Genomic DNA, 20,383 nt, shown 5'->3' on the forward strand with positions numbered 1-20,383 from the left:
GCTGGGATTACAGGTGCCCACCACCATACCTGGCTAATTTTTGTGTTTTTAGTAGAGGTGGGGTTTTACCATGTTGGCCAGGATTGTCTTGAACTCCTGACCTAAAGTGATTCACCCAACTCAGCCTCCTGAAGTGCTGGGATTACAGGCATAAGCCACCACACCTGGCCTATTTTTAGCAATTAACTTTTTAATGCCATATGGAAGATACCTTTAAATCACTCAAAAATTATATTAGTGTCATCCCTCCTCCGCTCCCCCCACTGTAACAAACCTGCACATTGTGCACATGTACCCTAGAACATAAAGTATAATACAAAAAAATTATATTAGTGTCTTAGACTCTGAGCTTATTTATGTAAAGTTTTCACAACTTTTACTGAACAGAACAAAGCTGGAATAACAGACCTGTCTGACTTCCAAGCTTGCATTCTTGGGAAGTGTGATAATGTCTTCCTAACAGATAAATTGTATATGTCAATGATGAAACACAGAGATAATTTAAATATTAGCTATAGGAAGATGAACCAAAGCAAAATCTTATACACCTTGTGGAACTTCTAGGGAGATGTGGATCATCTTTTTGTGCAATTTCATAAATGTAACTATAGACTGCATAGTTGATATCTACTCTCATTTTTCTATCTATCTCTCTTTCATAATTAACTCTTGAACACGTTTGACCATGATCAAGCAATCACAGTTGCCAACCACTTACCCACTCAGTGGGCTTGAACAAATACAGTCAGGCTTCTATCCTTAGAGGAAATAGGCTTTGGATTTCAACAAGTTTAGAAAAGCACTAGGGTCTTTGCTGTTTTGTCTTATGGTGTTGAACATATTAATGCTTCTATTACATTGACTGGTATTGTTTTTAACAAAGCATCAGTGGGCTCAAAATCTTACATTTTAATTTCTAATTATAAAAATCCAGATTAATCCAGAAAACATAAACCACATGTAACTGAGGTAGGTTTTTTAACCTTAAGAATACATTGTTTCTACCATAATTTTAAAAACTTAAAAATTATTAAGGCAGGCCAGGTGTGGTGGCTCACACCTGTTATCCTAGCATTTTGGGAGGCCAAGGCGGGTGGATCACCTGTGATCAGGAATTCGAGACCAGCCTGGTCAACATGGTGAAACCCCATCTCTACTAAAAATACAAAAATTAGCCGGGCGTGGTGGTGGGTGCCTGTAATCCCAGCTACTCAGGAGGCTGAGGCAAGAGAATCGCTTGAACCCAGGGGGCGGAGGCTGCAGTGAGCAGAGATGGCACCACTGCACTCCAGCCTGGGCAACATGGCGAGACTGTGTCTCAAAAAATAAAAATTATTAAGGCAAAAGAAAGATTATATAGTTTCATGTACCTGCCTAATACTTAATTTTCTACCCTAATACTTAATTTTCTACATTTTAAGCTATTGGAACAAATGTGACACTGTTCATCTACTATGTTTAGTAAATCCCTTGGGTTATTTAGAAATACATATGTCAAAGCCTTTCCCTTCCTCTGTAATGGTAACATTTGTTGTTCTATTAAACTAAAAGCATAATACGAATAATCATTTAAAATGCACTAAGGTGTAAAACATTCCCAGTTAACAGCTTATTCTGAGAATAAGCCATTATGGAGAAATACATTTCCTGTTGAAAAGACCTGATTTTGCCACTGCCCAGGCCACCTGCTTTTCCTGCATTCCGCAATATACCTGCTAGTCTGGCTCTCTTCTCCCTGTTTAAAACAAATCTTTTTATTTTTGATTTAAAGATTCCTGCAGATCGTGAGGTTAGAGCATTCTCCCTATTGCAATGATCTTTTGTTAAAACATATTTTTATATTTATTTTATTTTTACTTGATGAATAATAATTGCATATATTCATACTGTGATGCTTGATGTATGCCTGCATTGTGGGATGATTAAATCAAGCCAATTAACATATGCATCTATATATTGCAATGGTCTTTTTGAAAAATTCTGTTTATATTAAGTCCAGATTTGTTTATATTTGACAAAAATTTGGACTTTTCATAAATGTCAAGCATTTTTCCAAGCATTATCCTCTTTCTTTTTACACTTTACAGAGAACCATAAAATGCAGGTCTTTATAAATTGCAGAAAAAATATTTTTATAGATGAATGTATTTATAGATGTATATGTGGGTATGTTTGTGTATAGATAGCAATAGAGATAGAGATATAGAGATAAAGATAGTTTCTGAAAATACCTAACTAAAAGATGAAGTCAATATCCCTTATTTTATTCATCTATTTATTTTACCTTGCAAAGCATCAGTGACTTTCTCAAGCTCCAAAGCAGTGTAGGAAATACAAAAACACTAGTCTAGTGAGAAATACATTACTTCAAAACAACTTGACATTTTCCAAAGCTCTCAATACTCTTAGCTTCATTTTAACTCAAGATTCCTGTACTTTTTCAGAGTGGATAATGGGATAGTCATATAACAGAAATTTAAAGATGTAGAAACACACATTTTTTATGTCAGTCATGTATATAACTATTAGAATATTACAGCAAATGGCAATTTCTGGGAAGAAACATAACTTGCTCAAATAAAAATATAAAGTAAAAATAATCCTTATACATCAAAAACAAATTTTCTAAATATAAACATATTCAAATGCATAGTTAGATAACAGCAAGTGCAAATTTAAGACTGAAAAGTATTTAAGTTTAAAGCATTACTTTTCTATGAAAATAGCTTGATATATTTGTGTATAATACATTATATCATTCACAAAATTGTCTTATTAAGAGCATACTTACTGAGATATAATTCACATGTCATAGAAGTCAATATTTACAGTTTACTCTTCAGTTGTTTTTAGTATCTTCATAGAGTTGTACAATCATTACCACTTCCTAATTTTAGAATATCTTCCTGGACCCAAATAGAAATTCTATAATTTAGTAATCACTTCCTTGCCCCGCTTCTTTACAACCACTTTCAGTTATTATGGATTTGCCTATCAGTTGCATTTATGTAAATTTCATTTAGCATTTTTGTTGTTGTTGTAACTTACTTTCAATTATTATAGTTTTAAAATTTATTTGTGTTTTAACAACTGATTTTTGTACATTCATCTTGTACACTGCAAACTTTTTAACTCATTTATTACTTGTAATAATATATTTTAATAGGCTTCATAATATTTTCTCTATCCAAAACATGTCATCTACAAATAGAGACTGATTTACTTCTTTCTTTTTCATCTGCATGCCTTTATCTCTTTCTCTTCCCTAACTGTCGTTACTGCCAGTACAATGTTGATTAGAAATAGTGGAAGTCAACCTTCTTACCTTGTTTCTAGTTTATGGGGAAAGTTTTAAGTCTTTCACCATTAAGTATGACGTTAGTTAATAGATTTTTCAAACATGCTCTTTCTTGCGTTGAAAAATTTCTCTTCCATTCCTAGCTTGTTATTGTTCTTATGATTAAAATAATAAGATGTGCTTTGTCAAGTGTTGTTCTTGGTCTATTGTGACAATCGTGTGTTTTTTAAATTTAATTATATATATGCATTATGTGACATCAATTAATTTTCATAGGTTGAACCAGCCTTGAATTGAAAAGATAAATCCCAATTAATCATAATGTATGTTTTTCTTTTTGTATTACTTTAGTTTGTTGATATTGTCTTGATGACTTTTTGTCTCCATATTCATTAGAGATTTCAATCTGTAGTTTTTCTTCTTGTGATATCTTAGTTTAGGTTTGTACCAGGGTAATGTGTCCTCATAAGGTGAGAAGTGTTCCCTCCATTTCCATCTTTTGAAAATTTTTGAGAATGATGCTAATATTTCTTTCAATATTTGGTAGGACTCACAAGCAAATCCATCTGGACCTGAACTTTTCTTTCTGATAATTTATTATCATTACTACTATTTCAACATCTTTACTATAATAAATCTATTGTGGTTTTCTATTTCTTCTTTTTTATTTTTTGATACATAATATCTGTACATATTTATGGGGTACATGCAATATTTTGTTGCATTCAGAGTGTGTAATTATCAAGTCAGATTACTTAGAATAAACATTACCTCGAGTATTTATCATTTCTATATGTTGGGAATATTTCAAGTCCTCTCTTCTAAGTATTTTGAAATATTCAATGTAGTGTTGTTAAATATAATTACCCTACTTTGCTATCAAACATTGGAACTTATTCCTCCCATCTATATTGTACCCATTAACCAACCTCTCTTTATCCCTCATCCCCATTCCCACACCCTTCTCTGTCTCTGCTATCCATCATTCTACTCTACATCTCCATGAGATTAACTTTTTAAACTTCCAACCATGAATAAAAAGATAAAACGTTTGTCTTATGTGCCTGGCTTAATTCAATGAACATAATGGCCTCAAGTTTCATTCATATTGCAGCAAAATGCATTATTACATTCTTTTTATGGCTAAATAGTTTTCCTTGCATGCATATACTTCATCTTCTCTATCCATCTGTCCACTGGCAGACACTTGGGTTGATTCCAAATCATTTCTGCTATGAATAGTGCTGCATTAAACATAGAAATCAAGTCTCTTTTGATATACTAATTTATTTTACTTTGAGTAAATATCTAGCAGTAGGATTGCTGAATCATAATAGCTCTAGTTGTAGTTTTTTTACAAATCTCCATACTATTTTCCATAGTGGCTGTACTAATTCACGTTCTCACCAACAGTATGAGAGTTTAAGAATTCCCCTTTCTCTGTATCTTGCCAGTATCTGTTACTTTTTGTCTTTCAATGAGAGTTATTCTAACCGGAGTACAATGATATGTCATTGTGATTTTGATTTATTTGCAATTTGCTGATGATTAGTAATGTCAAACTTTTTTTTCATATGTTGGCCATTTGTGTGTATCCTTTTGATAAATGACTATTCATAATTTTTCCCACTTTATAATGGTATTATATATTTTATTCTGCTGAGTTGAGTTCCTTGTATATTCTAGATATTTGCCTTTGTCAGATGAATAGTTTGCAAATAGTTTATCCTATTCACTAGGTTGTCTCTTCACTCTGTTGATTGTTTCCTTTGCTGTGCGGCTTTTTAGTTTAATACAGTCCTATTTGTCTACTTTTGTTTTTTTGCATATACTTGAGAGGTCTTAGTCATAAAAATCTTTGCTCAGACCAGTGTTCTGAAGTGTTTTCCCTAGGTTTTCTTCTAATAGTTTTACAGTTTCAGGTTTTATATTGAAGTATTTAATTCATTCTGAGATGATTTTTTGTATATAGTGAGAAGGTATATAGGGGTTTGTTTACTATATAGGGGTTTGGTTTTATTCTTCTGCCTATTCATATTCAATTTTTTCAGCAGCATTTATTGAAGAAATTTAGCGAAGTATGTTCTTGGAACCATTGTCAAAAATAGGTTGGCTGTAAATATGTAGATTTACTTCTGGTTTCTTCATTTTATTTTCCAGGTCGATGTGACTGTTTCTATATTAATGTTATGATTACTATAGAGTTTTAATATAGTTTTAAGTCTGGTAATGTGATGCCTCTAGCTTTGCTCTTTTTCCTCAGTATTTCTTTGGCTATTCAATCTCACTATACTAAATAGAAGTGGTGAAAGTTGACATCTTTGTCTTGACCCAATTCCTAGATGAAAAGCTTTTAGCTTTTCTCCATTCAGTATGATGTTAGTTGTTGGTTTATCATAAGTGGTCTTTATTATGTTGAAGTGTATTCCTTCTATGCCTAGCTATTGATAGTTTTTTTCTCATGAAGGAATGTTGAATTTTATTTTGCTTTATTATTTGTTTTCTTCAAAGTTTTATTTTAAGTTCAGAGAGTAAATTTGCCGGTTTGTTGCATGGGTAAATTGTGTGTTGCTGGAGTTTGATGTCCAAATGATTTAATCATCCAGGTAGTAAGCATAGAATCTGATGGTAGTTTTTCCATCCTCATCTTCCTCCCTCCACCCTCAAGTAGGCCTCAGTGTCTATTGTTCCCCTCCTTGTGTCCATGTGAATTCAAAGTTTAGCACCCACCTATAAGTGAGAACATTCCATATTTGGTGGTGTGTTCCACTATCAATTCATTTAGGATAACGCCCTCCAGCTGTACCCATGTTGCTGCATAGGGCTTGATTTCATTTTTTTATGGTTGCGTAGTATTCCATGGTGTATATGTATCACATTTACTTTATCTAGTCCACCACTGATGGGGATGTAGGTTCATTACATGTCTTTACTATTGTGAAAAGTGCTGCAATGAACATACACATGCATGTGTCTTTATGGTAGAATAATTTATTTATTTTGAGTATATACCTAGTAATAGGATAGCAGGGATGAATGGTAGTTCTGTTTTAAGGTATCTGACAAATCTTCAAACTGCTTCCAACGGTAGCTGAACTAATTTACATTCCCACCAACAGTGTATAAGCCTTCCCTTTTCTCTGCAACTTCACCAACATCTGTTTTTTTTTTTTTTTTACTCTTTAATAATAGCCATTCTGACTCGTTTAAGATGGTATCTCATTGTGGTTTCAATTTGCATTTCTCTGATGATTAGTGATGTGGAGCATCTTTTCATATGTTTGTTGGCTCCTTGTAAGTTTTCCTTTAAGAAGTGTCTGTTCATGTCCCTTGTCCATTTTTTAAGGGGGTTATTTGGTTTTTGCTTCCGGATATGTTTAAGTTTCTTATAGATTCTGGATATTAGACCTTTGTTGGGTAGTTTGCATTTTCTCCCATTCTGTAAGTTGTCAGTTTACTCTGTGACAGTTTCAGCTATACAGAAACCCTTTAGTTTAATTAGGTCTTGCTTGTCAGTTTTTGCTTCTGTTGCAATTGCTTTTGGAATCTTTGTTATGAAATCTTTACTAATGCCCCTGTCCAGAATGGAATTACTCAGGTTTTCTTCCAGGGTTTTTTATAGTTTTAAGTTTAAGTGTTTAATCCATCTTGAGTTGATTTTGTATGTGGTGAATGGAAGGGGTCTGGTTTCAATCTTCTGCATATGGCTAGTCAGTTATCCCAGCACCATTTATTGAACAGCGTTAAATCAAGGTTAATCTAAACCTGCCTCCTTAAATATTTTAAGTTCAGCCTAAAAGTTTCTCTGTACATAATAAAGCATAATCTAAACGGAGGTATAAATAGAATGTAACTCACTCTTGTGCCAATCACCAAGTTTTGGCCAATCAAAGGGGGCAAACTGTTCAAACCATGTTTAAATAAGGTAAACACTGATTTTTTTTGTAACCAATATAGCTGATTTTGTATCTCACTTCTATTTTTTGTATGTCACTTTCCTTTTTCTGTCTATAAATCTTATTCAACCATGTGGCTGCCCTGGAGTCTCTCTGAGCCTATTCTGGCTCAAGTTGTAACATTGTTTGCGCAATTCAACTATGTTAAATTTAATTTGGCTAAGGTTTTTCTTTTAATAATACAGAGTCCTTTACTGATTGCTTGTTTTTGTTAATGTTGTCGAAGATCAGATGACTGTAGGTTTGTGACTTTATTTCTGAATTCTCTAACCTGTTCCTTTGGTCCATGAGTCTGTTTTGTTTGTTTTGTTTTGTTTTGGTGGTTGTTTTTTTTTGTTTGTTTGTTTGCTTTTACTACCAAAATACTATTTGGATACTGTAGTCTTGTAGTATAGTTTGAAGTCAGGTAGTGTGATGTCTCTGGCTTGTTTGTTTTGTTTGTTTTGCTTAGAACTGCTTTGGCTATTTGGGCTTCTTTTTGATTCCATATGAATTTTAGAGAATTTTTTTTTTTTTTTTCTAATTCTGTGAAAAATGACATTGGTAGTTTGATAGCAATAGCAATGAATCTGTACATTGCTTTAGACATATGGCCATTTTAGCAATACTGTTTCTTCCTATCCATGAGTGTGGAATGTTTTTTCATTTGTTTGTGGTGTCATCTCTGATTTCTTTCAGCAGTGTTTTGTAAATCGCATTGTAGAAATCTTTCACCTCTCCTGTTAGCTGTATTTGTAGGTATTTTATTTCTGTTGTGGCTGTTGTGAATGGAATTGCATTCTTGATATGGCTCTCAGCTTGCCATTACTGTATAGAAATGCTACTGATTTCTTACACTGATTTTGTACTCTGAAACTTTACTAAAGTTGTTTACCCTTTCTAGGAGCAGAAACAATGGTTTTACGGATATAGAATCATATCATCTGTGAAGAGAGATAGTCTAACTTCCTTTCTTCCTATTTAGATGCCCTTTATTTCTTTCTCTTGCCTGATTGCTTTGGCCAGGACTTCCAGTACTGTGCTGAATAGGAGTGATGAGAGTTGGCATCCTTGTCTTCTGGTTCTGGAGGGGAATGTTTCCAGCTTTTGCCTATTCAGTATGAGATTGGCTGTGGGTTTCTCATAGATAGCTCTTACTATTTTGAGGTATGTTCTTTCAGTGCCTAGTTTGGTGAGGGTTTTTAATGGGAAGGGATGTTGAATTTTATCAAAAGTCATTTCTGCATCTATTGAGATGATCATTTGGGTTTTGTTTCTAGCTCTGTTTATTTATTTGCATATGTTGGAATAATCTTGCATCCCAGGGATAAAGCCTGCTTGATCATGTTGCATTCACTTTTTGATATGCTGCTGGATTTGATTTGCTAGTGTTGAGGATTTTTGCATCTATATTTATCAGTGATATTGACCTGAAGTTTTCTTTTTGCATTGCCTTCCTCCTCAATTGTTTTGGCATAGTTTCAATGGATTGGTGCCAACTCTTCTTTATACGTCTGGTAGAATTCACCTGTGAATCAGTCTGGTACAGGGCTTTAAATTTTATCAAGTGATTTTTCTGCATCTATTGAGTTAATCCTAGGGTTATGGTCCTTCATTCTGTGGATCTGAACTATCACATTTACTGATTTGTGCATCCCTTCATCCTTGCACCCCTGGTATAAATCTCATTTTCTCATGCTGAATTATCTTTTTGATAAGCTGTTGGGTTCAGTTTGCTAGTATTTTTTTGAGGATATTTGCATCTATGTTCATTAAGGATATTGGCATGTAGTTGCCTTTTTTTGTTGCTGCATCCTTGTGCAATTTGGTATCAGGGTAATGCTTGCTTTGTAATATGAGTTAGGAAGAATTCCCCCCTTTTCGATGTTTTGGAATAATTTAAGGAGAGTTGGTGTTTGTTCTCTACAATTTTGTTAAATTTTGGCACGGAAGCCCTAAGGTCTTGGACTTCTTTTTTGTTGGGAGAATTTTTATTACTGATTCAATTTCATTACTTGTTAATGGTTGTTAAGATTTTCTGTTTCTTCCTGATTCAAACTTGGTAATTTGTATGTGTCTAGGAATTTATCCATGTCTTCTATATTTTCCAGTTTGTTATTGTATAATTATTCACAATAGTATCTAGTGATCTTTAACATTTCTGTGGTATCAGATGTAATATTTTCTCTTTCATTTTTAATTTTGTTTTGTCTTTTTTCTTTTTTTTTAGTTAGCTTTGTTTATGTTTTTAAAAATAACTTTTCATTGGTGCTTTGCATTTACTTTATACTCTCAATTGCATTGAGTTACGCTCTGATCTTTCTTCTGTTTAAACTTTTTTTTTAAATTTTTATAGATTTAGGGTGTACAAATGCCATTTTGTAACACAGATATATTGCATAGTGGTGAATTCTGGGTTTTTTGTCTAACCATCGCATGAATGGTGTACTTTGTACTCATTAAAATATTTTTCAGCTCACAGACCTGCCAACCTTCCCACCTTTCCAAGTCTCCAACGTCTATTATTCCACCTTCAATGTACAGGTGTACACATTATATAACTCCCACTGATACGTGAGAATATGTGGCATTTGACTTCCTGTTTCTGAGTTGTTTCACCTAAGACAATGGCCTTCAGTTAATCCATGTTGCTGCAAAAGACATGATTCCATTCATTTTTATGGCTGAAAAGTATCTCATGGTGTGTGTGTGTGTTTGTGCACATGCACACAGACACGCACATATAAACAAAATATTTTAATTGAATTTTCTGTTGATGGATACTCAGCTGAATTCCGTATCTTTGCTCTTGCGAACAGTGCTGTTGTGAATACATAGGCACATGTGTCTTTTTGATAAAGTGATTTATTTTCCTTCGAGTAATATATCTGGCAGGGGTATTGCTAAATCAAATGTTGTATTGATTTTTTATTTTTTAAGAAATCTGCATATTATTTTTCATAAAGATGGTACTAATTTCCATTCCCACCAACAATGTATAAGCATTTCCTTTTTTTTCACATCCTCATAAATGTCTGGTTTTTTTTGTCTTTTTAGTAGCAAAACATTCTGACTGGTGTGAGATGGTATTTCAGTGGGGTTTTAATTTGCATTGCTCTGATGATTAGTGATGCTGGGCATTTTAAATAAGCTTGTTGGTCATTTGTATGTTATCTTTTGTAAAATGTCTGTTCATATCCTTTTTTCCACTTTTTAGTAGGGTCATTTGTTTTTTTTTTTTGTTGTTGAGTTGTTTGAGTTCCCTGTAGATTCTCAATATTAGTCTCCTGTCAGATTCATAGTTTGCAATTTTTTTCTCTCATTCTGCAGTTTGTATGATCACTCTGTTGATTATTTCTTTTACTGTTCAGAAGCTTTTTAGTTTAGCCAAGTCTCATTTGTCTATTTTGGTTTGTATTGCATTTGTTTACAAGGTCTTAGTCATGAATTATTTGCCTAGGCCAATGTACGGAAAAGTTTTTCCTAGGTCTTCTTATAGTATTCTTATAGTTTCAAGTTGTACATTTAAGTGTTTAATGCATTCTGTGTTAATTTTTGTATATAGTGACAGATAGGTGTGTAGTTTCATTCATCTGCATATGGCAATAGAATTTTTCCAGCGCCATTTATTGAATAGCACCTTCTTTCCCCATTGTATATTTTTGCTGACTTCATTAAAGATCAGTTTGCTGTAGGTATGTAGCTCTATTTCTGGGTTCTCTATTCTGTTCCATTCATCAATGTGTCTATTTTCGTACCAGTACCATTAGGTTTTGGTTACTAAAGGTTTGTAGCATAATTTGAAATCAGGTAATGTGATGCCTCCAGCTTTGTTTTTTTTGCTTGGGATTCCTTTGATTTTTATTACTTTTTTTCTTCTTCTAATTTTCAGTTTGGTTGATTCTTGCTTTTCTAGTTCTTTGAGGTGCATAGTTAGATTGTTTATTTGGAATTATTCTACCTTTTTGATATAGGTGTTTATTGTTATAAACTTTCCTCTAGGTACTACTTTTGCTTTATTCCATAGGTTTTGCTATGTTCTGCTTTGTATTTAAACTATTTCACAAAATTTTTAAATTTTCTCCTTAGTCTCTTTCTAGACCCAGCGGTCATTCAGGAGCATGTTGTTCGATTTTCATATATTTGTACAGTTTTCAAAGTTCTTTTAAATATTGATTTCTACTTTTATTCAATTGTGTCGATAAAATTTCAATTTTTACAATTTGTTGAGACATGTCCCAACATATGGTCTATCTGGGATAAAAATATGTATTCTGTAGCTGTTGGATGAAATGTTCTGTAAAAGTCTGTTGGGTCCATTTTGTTCTGAAGTGCAGTTTAAATCTACTGCTTCTTCCATTGTTGGGCTCCTTTGTGGGAATTTAGACCACTGGTTCTTACTCACTCTTTTCCTGCATTGGGAAGCCTCTCTAGGCTCCCAGGCTTTCCTGGCCAATCAGGCAGCCTACTTCCTCTCTTTTTCCCCTGTTGCCTTAGATGTTTTCTGTGATTTTTCTGTTGAATTCCAGCATTCTCTCTTAGGCAATCTATTTGTAGTATGATTATCTACTCACTATTTTGATTCTTCTTTGTGAAGGAGGGGAGTAGCAGATGCCTCTAGTTAGCCACGTTCTATTTCTTCTTGAGTCCATTTAGTTAGCTTGTGTCTTCCTAGGAATTTGTTCATTTCATCTAGCTTATCTAATTTGTTGGCAAACACTTGTTAATAGTATTAGCTTATAATTTTTTTTTTGTAAGACTGGAAGTAATGTTCACCCTCTCATTCCTAATTTTTGTGATTTGAGTTATTGACCTCCTTTCTCTTTCTCTCTCTCTTCTTTCTTGGTAAATATAGCTAAGGCTTGTGAATTTTGTTAATATTGCTAACAAATGTTGATTTATTTAATTTGTTCCCTTTGTTTTTCTATTATATGTTTTATTTCCTCTCTAATCTTTATTATTTTTCTCCTACTTTCTGTGGGTTTAGTTTTTATTTCTTATATTAGTTTTTTTAAGGTGGAAAATTTGACTATTGGTTTAGTATCTTTCTTCTTATTTAACATGGGTGCTTCCAACCACAAGCTTTTCTCTAAGTACTGCTATAGTTGCATCCCATAATTTTGAAATATAGTGTTTTTTGTTTTGCTTTCATTAATCTTAAACTATATATGATTTTCCTTATGCATTCTTCTTTATTTGTTATTTAGGAGTGTGCTGTGTAATTTCACATATCTGCACATTTCCCTAATTCAATTTTTATTAATTTCTAATGTTTCTATTATTATTTATTCTGCCATATACAGAAAAATAAAACTGGACCTCCTATCTCTCATCAAATACAAAAATCAACTCAAGATGAACCAAATGCTTAAATATAAGGCTTTAAACTTTAAAAATACTAGAAGAACACCTAGAGAAAACTCTTCTCAACATTGGCCTAGGCAAATAATTCATGACTAAGATCTCAAAAGCATAAGCAATAAAACAAAAAATAGACAAATGCGAGTTAATTAAACTAGAACGTTTCTAAACAGTAAATAATAAAAATAATAATCAACAGAGTGAACAGACAACTTGCAGAATGGGAGAAAATGTTTGCAAACTGATGAATTCAACTGGGGACTAATACCCAGAATTTACAAGGAATGTAAACAACTCATCAAGAACGATAACAAAAACAAGTAACTCCAGTAAAAGTGGGCAAGGAACACGAACATACTTTTTGCAAAAGAAAACATGCATGCGGCAAAAGAAACGTGAAAAAAAGTTCAACATCATTAATCATCAGAGAAATGCAAATTAAAACCACAATGAAATAGCATCTCACACCAGTCAGAATGGCTATTACTAAAAAGTTGAAAAATAAGAGATGTTGAGGATGCCAAGAAAAGGGAATGCTTGTACACTATTGGTAGAAATGTAAATTAGTAAAACCTCTGTGAAAAACAGTATGGAGATTATTCTAAGGATTAAAAATAGAACTACCGTTTGATGTAGCAATCCCACTACTAATTATACATACAAAAGAAAATAAATCATTATAACAAAAAGATACCTGCACACATATGTTTATCACAGCACTATCTACAATAGCCAAGATAGAGAATCCACCTAAGTGCCCACCAACAGATGATTGTATTAAAAATGTGGTGTGTGTAAATATACATATATATATAATGGAATATATGTATGTGTGTATATATACACATAATGGAATATATGTGTGTGTGTGTATATATATATAATGGAATGTGTGTGTGTGTGTATATATATATAATGGAATACTATTCATCCATAAAAATAATGGAATCATGTCTTTTCTAGCAGCATAAATGGAACTGGAATCCAGCATATTAAGTAAAACAATGCAGAAAGAGTAAGTCCAAACTCACATGTTCTTACTTATAAGATGGAGCTAAATGATGTGTACACCTGACAGTAGAATAACAGTTATTGGAGACTGGGAAGGGTAGGAGGATGAAAGGGGGTGAGGGATGAGAAATTACTTAATGGGCATGATATACGCTATTTGGGTGATATTTATACTAAAAACCCTAGTTTTCACAATCACATATTATATCTATATAACAAAACTTCACTTTTACCTCTTGCATTCATAGAAATGTTGAGATTTTGCTTCAATAATATGCAACATTGCCTTGTCATATTTTCCAAACCAGATCATATATCTAGATTCCAAGATTTCTTTTCAAATTATATGGAAGGTAGGACTCATTATATTTTGTAATACATAGTGTTAGTTAGTCATCTATACCTTTCCAGTCAACAATATAACTTGATCTCATTGCATTCCCTTTTATTATATACAAATGTAAATTTATCTACTTCAATCTTTTAAAAATCTATATAAATACCTTTCTGCAGAAGCTTTATAATTTATCAAAACTGCCCTTCAAAAATATGACACAATAATAGTCATGTGACAATTCTAATCTTAATGTAGTTTACTGGAGTCAAAACATGATTTTTTTTCCTACAACTATTTGATAGTCAGTAGGATGCCTATTCTCTTCTTCATTTCTCAGTTTTTTTGACTCTCGAACATGTTAGAAAACATTTTTACTTTTATCCTTGGACTGCCTCAAAAAGAAACCAATCCAGCATTCTCATATAAACCTCACATTTACTAAAGTTGCCAACTGATGGTGAATGAGTTCCAAACATAAATATTGAGAGAACATTTAATAGATAATCTTTCACAATTAACCTTGAACTTGTAGGTCACTAATAAATTATTTGAAATACATGTATCTCACATGTACCAAGAGATTTCTGAGAATTGATACATCCCGCAACACTATAATAGAAAATACTGTTTTCCTAGGACTAGCTTTGCCATTAGGGAGAGTGCTTTATTTTTTTCAGTCATTTTACACAGAAAAGAGAGAATTATCACTCCATTTCTGTGAAATATTGGCAGTGTATTACTTAGGATTAGTTCAGCTGCAAGTAAAAAGCAGAAAACAAAACAAATAGCAACACGAAAGCAAAAAGAAACAAAGCCAAAACAAAACTGCATAAGAATAACACGAATAAAATGTGGTATTTTCTTAGGTTGTTTAACTCAAATAGCATCAAATAGCCTGTTCAGTGGACTGATCCACATCTTCACATTTTTGTTCCCTTAAGTGTTCTGATTGGTCATTCTGCTTTTCCCTTTCTTCTTAGCCTAGGTTTTAGGTATTTCTGATTTGATCACTTGTCTCAGCATCCTAAAACTTGCAGTAATCTTCTATATTTAGAACATGTGTGTGTGTGTGTGTGTGTGTGTGCAAGTCAGAAACATTTATAAAACTATTTGCCTTCACTATCCATGCAGGATTTTGAGCTCGGTTTATATGAATTGATTCCATCATAAGTTCAGAGACACTAACCGTAAACAGTCACTGAACAATGCTCTGAAACACTGCAACATTTTCCTATCCCATTCATCTCTCTACAATCGTTTTTAAAATCAATTTCAGTCTTGATAAAACTTGGTAACCCCAATTTCTTCCTTATTTTCAGCCAAAGAAATTGCATCCTACTTCATAATCAAATAAAAAACATTGGATTGACAGCCACTTCTGTTTTATGTCCCAAATACCTGGAAGCTGGGTTCATCATGGTTTTGTGGGGTTTGTTGTTGTTGTTGTTGTTGGGTTTGTTGTTGTTGTTGTTGCTGCTGCTGCTGCTTTCTTTTACTTCTTTTATATTGATGACAGTGGCTGCTGCCATCACGCTGCATGGCTGGGGCTCCACACAAATGGAACCTGTGGAAGGCCCTCCCTTCCGAGTTGGGATGGGAGCTACAAACCGCAGCTGCAGACCCAGGCCTCCAGCGCTACGCAGCAGACGGAAGCCCTAACGTCCTGCGCGGGGCTACAGCGACCCAAACTGCAGCTTTGGATCGCAGTCTCCTTGTGCTCTTGGGGGAGGCAGGAACAGGCACGATCTGCCCTCCCGGTACCTGGGCCTCTCGCTCACTAGGAGCTGGGGACAAGCGGGAATCCCGCCCCTTCCGGTTTGGCAGGGCGGGAACTCCTACCTGCAGCTGCAGCCCTTTAATCTCAGAGCAGGGTTGGAGCCAAGCCTCGGGGCCATGAATGGCAGCGGGAGGCAAAGTCCCAGGTGGAAGGGGGCGGGGTCCCCTTAAGGTCCCACCCTTAGGCCAGGGAGCGCCTGAAGGCTGAGAGTTGGGCTACCAGTCCCTCCGACCCAGAGTGGGGATCGCGGTGCCTCTTCCGGGCCCGCCCATGGCCACCCATGCACCAATCAGCATGCACTTCCTCCCCTCTGAGTTTCATAAATGTCCTGGGATCAGCCAGTGCAGGGCAGACGATGGACAGAGGGCAGAGAGGGTCGAGAGGTGTCGGGATATGATGACCAGCTGCAGAGAAGAATACCCTCTCAGCCTAGAGCGGCAGAGAGGACCGGTAGAGCGGAACTACCCTCTTTGCTGAGAGCTTCAGAGACATGCAGAGAGGTGGGAATGACTTGTCTGCAGAGAGGAGACACTCTTTCTAGGGCCTCCTCTTTGCTTATAACTGAACTGTAGACAAGATGACCTGTCAATAGAGAGGAGCTACCCACTTCTCTGAGCTAATGAAACTCTTCTTCACCCTTCAGTTGGCTGTGTACCTCATTCTTCCCGGATGCAGAACAAGAATTTGGGCAAAGGCACCATGGCCACAGAGGTTTCTGGCCAGAAAAATCGACACCCCAGAGATTCAGTAATAAAATCATTGAAGAGGTAAACCACTTTCTGCATATTCTCATGTTATTCACTCGCGATTTTATAGGTTTTTCATTTTTTCTTTTCTTTTTTTTTTTTTGTATTTTCAACAACTCGCTGTTTTTTCCTTCCTGTTCAACCTTTTTCAGTAGATGAAATACAAACGTAAGCCCTTCTCAAGTGTCATCGTAGTCTCCCAACATCTTTATATATTTAATTCTTTTCATGATACATCAAAAGAGCTACTGATCTGGCTGCATTTCTACACCCACCACTTGCACCTTACTGAACTCATTTATGGTTTCAAAGCATGCTGCATATTAAAACTATTTCTGTCTCTAATGTCTTGCTATGTCAGAAAATTCCATGTCCTTTTAAAAAAATTCCTGATTATTTTGGAGAAAACTGTTGACACTGCTGAGCACCCTTCTCTGCAAAATAGCCTTACCCCTAACTTTCTAAAAACACCGTCTATTAGATTCCATTTTTATTTGCTGGCTGTTTCTCATTTAGCATTGCTTCCTTCTCCTCTACCAAATCCACAAATTAGGGAAATTACCAGGGTTGCATCTCATATGCTCTCGTCTCCTTACATCCTAGTTGATTTCAGTGATTCTAGTGGTTTAAATTATATTGATGATTCCCAAATATATATTATAACCATTGTCATTTCTCCTAATTTTTGGGAAAATGCAAGTATTTGCAAGATGATTTCACTTTTATACCTCTTAGGCACCTCAAATCTGCCACACTAAACAGAGCTCAGAATTAATCTTCATTGCACCAAAAAGAAAGTTAAAACAACAGAAAAAACTTTCATTTTTGTCTCACTGCTCATTATATTTCTAAATAGCATTACCTCTCAAGTTACTCAAGTCAAAAATCTGAAATAATTTACTGCCATGAACCTTTATTCTTTATATTCAGTCAATCACCACATCTTCCCAATACATTTTAATTACCTACACTGTACACTTCTTTACATTTACAGTAACTATTTTTCCTTTGTCCCTGTACACTATTGCTTAAGCTCAGTCTTCTTTAAACACTTAGCGTATTCTGCGTAGTCTTATTTAAGCACTTAGTATATTCTGACAGTCTTCTTTCTTGGGCCAGGGCGTCTGATAAACTCACTCATTTGTCAGACCTCAGATCAAGTATCACTTCTTCAAGTTCTTCTGTCGTAGGGGATAGTCCCATGTCATATCATCAAGAGTACTCTATACTTTGTTTTTTACAACATATGTTCCATTTTTTTGTTGTTGTTATAAATTTCTTAAAAAAATTCCGTAAGTCCATAAACTGCCGCATATTTTTGCACACAAAACACACCAAAATAAGGATTCAATTAATATAGATTTCTTGATTGTTTTGCAATAAATCCTTTCAAGACAAATTCAGAAGTTTGGTTCCTACAACCAATGCTGCATCAAGCATCTTGTTCATATCTTGTTCCACACATGTTGAGAAAATATTTTTGGGCATTTTTTCTCATTTTGACACATCATAAATATTGCAAAATAAAAGATGTATACATTTCCATTAAGAACTGTATGAGAATGCTTGGGTTACCAAACTGTAGGCATTATTTTGTAAATCTGATAGAAGAAAATGAACTTTCATCATTGTCTTAGTTGGAATGTCTACTACTCACTATAAGTAGTCTCAAAATAGTTTGTTAATTGAACATAAATACTTCTTGGTAAATTTTTCTTCCTGGAAATTTTCTCATTGCATTTTTAGCATTGTTGAATTAATGGGATTTATTATTGTTTCAATAATAACTGTAATTGCTGATTTGAAAGTGGTGCCGTGGTCAAAAATGCCATGTGTCTCAGTTAATTTGAAGAATTATTTCAGAAAAAATGGACAGTGTGTAAATAAAAACTGAAATATATTTTAGCTATAATTATTTATAAATAGTGCCTGTTAACAAATTTAATAATGCATGCAACCATTACGGTTTACAAAGTAATAAGTATTATAAATTCCATTTACAAATCCTAATTATATTACCAAATAAATTAATGAGGTTTTAATTGCATAATTATGTGAATGAAAACCCATTATATGCCCCAAACCAGTACAAAAATGAACATTTTTTATTAACATTAATGTAATTCCAAAGAAATTCATAATTTTAAATTAATCTGATAGTTTTTGGACTATATCTAACTTCAAATGGAAAAAAAATGTAAAAAACACAACAAAAATGAAGCAGCATGATTTGTTGTCTCACATAATAATATCCGAGAACTGAAACTCTATGAAGATTGATTTACCCTTTATCTTTTATGTGTACAAAACTTTCAAATCTGGATAGCTGTCACTACTGTGATTAGGATTGAACACTGGCTCTTTTCACAGAACATTGGGCAGATTAGAAAGTAAAACAGAAATTTCTGACAGCCGTGACTTGGATGTAGCCATCCTGTTCATTTTTTTCCATTATTTACTCTTGTTATATTTATTAATTGATGTTAAAAACAAATACAAATTTGTGATTTTCTTTACAGGGTGGTTGACGTATTATTTTTTTTGCAATAATGGAGTAATTTATCTTCACACTGATATGAAAATCTATACAAAATATAAATAATAATAACCCTGTCCCACGTGACTTTAAAGTATAAGGTATTTCTATGTCATTAGTTACTATAACATGAGAAATATCCTGGGTAAGATATTGGCTAAATACATAAATATAATTTAAAAAGTGATTCTATTTTTGTAATATATTTTAGGTTATTATAAATTATTAGGTTTACATCTTGTGCCACTAACTGTTGAATATGCCATTTAAAAATATTTTCTATGTTAATTTAAAAACATGTTAATATCTGCTGCTCTACAACTAGGCATGCATATGAGATATACCTTAGAAGTAATTGGCAATCTAAACTCAAATTTCAAGGATTAGATTGTTTCAAATTGAATTAATAGAATACATAAAAAGCAGGAACTAATATATATAATTTTTTATATAAAATAGGGACTTATTTATAGCCAGTGCAGCAAAAATATATTGAAGTAAATTGAATATATTTGGGTGGAAAGAATAGGAATTTTGACATATTTGCTTCACTGTACAGTACGTATATACATTCTCATTCAGTTTTTTCCTTGTTTGTATGTGCATGTTAGACACATGCACATTTTATCCTTCTTGGCAAGTACTATATTTCATGTCACTTTTTACTTATTTATTTTTGAGACAAGGTCTCACTTTGTTGTCCAGACTGAGTGCAGTGGCATGATCACGCCACACTGCCACCTCAACCTCCCGGGCTCAAGTGAGCCTCACACCTCCACCTCCCAAGTAGCTGGAACTACAGGCATGTGTCACCACACCCAGTGAAATTTTTATTTCTTGTAGAGATAAGATCTTGCTCTGTTATGCAGGCTCATCTCGAACTCCTGGATTCAAGGGGTCCACCTGCCTCAGCCTCCCAAAATGCTGGGATTACAGGTATGAGTCACCACACCTGGGCCACTTATTATTTTTGAAAGCAATTAGCACAAGGTATAAAGTATGCATCAGATGTCTGTATGTCTAACTTCCAAAGACAAATATGTCACTGTTACAGATCTTATTACAAATTGTGTGTGCATTCATAGAGATTGCAATGAATAATAAGTAACATTTATTTGCTATTAAGTAGTGTCTTTTGTTTCCACATGGTGGGATAATCTACACACCTATGTAATCTTAAAATGGTATAATATTTAAAGAAATTGATAAATGCTTATAATAAAATTTGTGTAAAAATTTTGTACTACAGCAGGTGTACATACAGATTTATACATTAGGAGAAATATAAGTATATAATATTATAGAAACATAAGAACTGATTGGAATGTCCCTGTTGAACTAGTGAATCTGACAAGAAAATAAATAAAACTAGTAAATGCTTG

The 20,383-nt window shown here is 33.9% G+C and overlaps 2 long non-coding RNA genes across 2 annotated transcripts in view; one reads left to right on the forward strand and one right to left on the reverse strand.

Annotated features, from left to right (window-relative positions):
• LOC139359209 (uncharacterized) overlaps positions 1 to 15,813 on the reverse strand; it is a 68,415-nt gene extending 52,602 nt beyond the window's left edge. The window contains exon 1 of the long non-coding RNA XR_011615120.1: positions 15,341 to 15,813. This is a non-coding gene — a long non-coding RNA (uncharacterized lncRNA). The remainder of the gene's footprint in view (positions 1 to 15,340) is intronic.
• Positions 15,814 to 16,132: 319 nt separating this feature from the next.
• LOC139359208 (uncharacterized) lies at positions 16,133 to 19,946 on the forward strand. The gene is made up of 3 exons (XR_011615119.1): positions 16,133 to 16,219; positions 16,363 to 16,486; positions 19,871 to 19,946. It is a non-coding gene; the product is annotated as an uncharacterized lncRNA (long non-coding RNA).
• Positions 19,947 to 20,383: the final 437 nt, after the last annotated feature.

The sequence above is a fragment of the Macaca nemestrina genome, chromosome 16, assembly GCF_043159975.1.
Source record: "Macaca nemestrina isolate mMacNem1 chromosome 16, mMacNem.hap1, whole genome shotgun sequence".
Taxonomy (NCBI): Eukaryota; Metazoa; Chordata; class Mammalia; order Primates; family Cercopithecidae; genus Macaca; species Macaca nemestrina.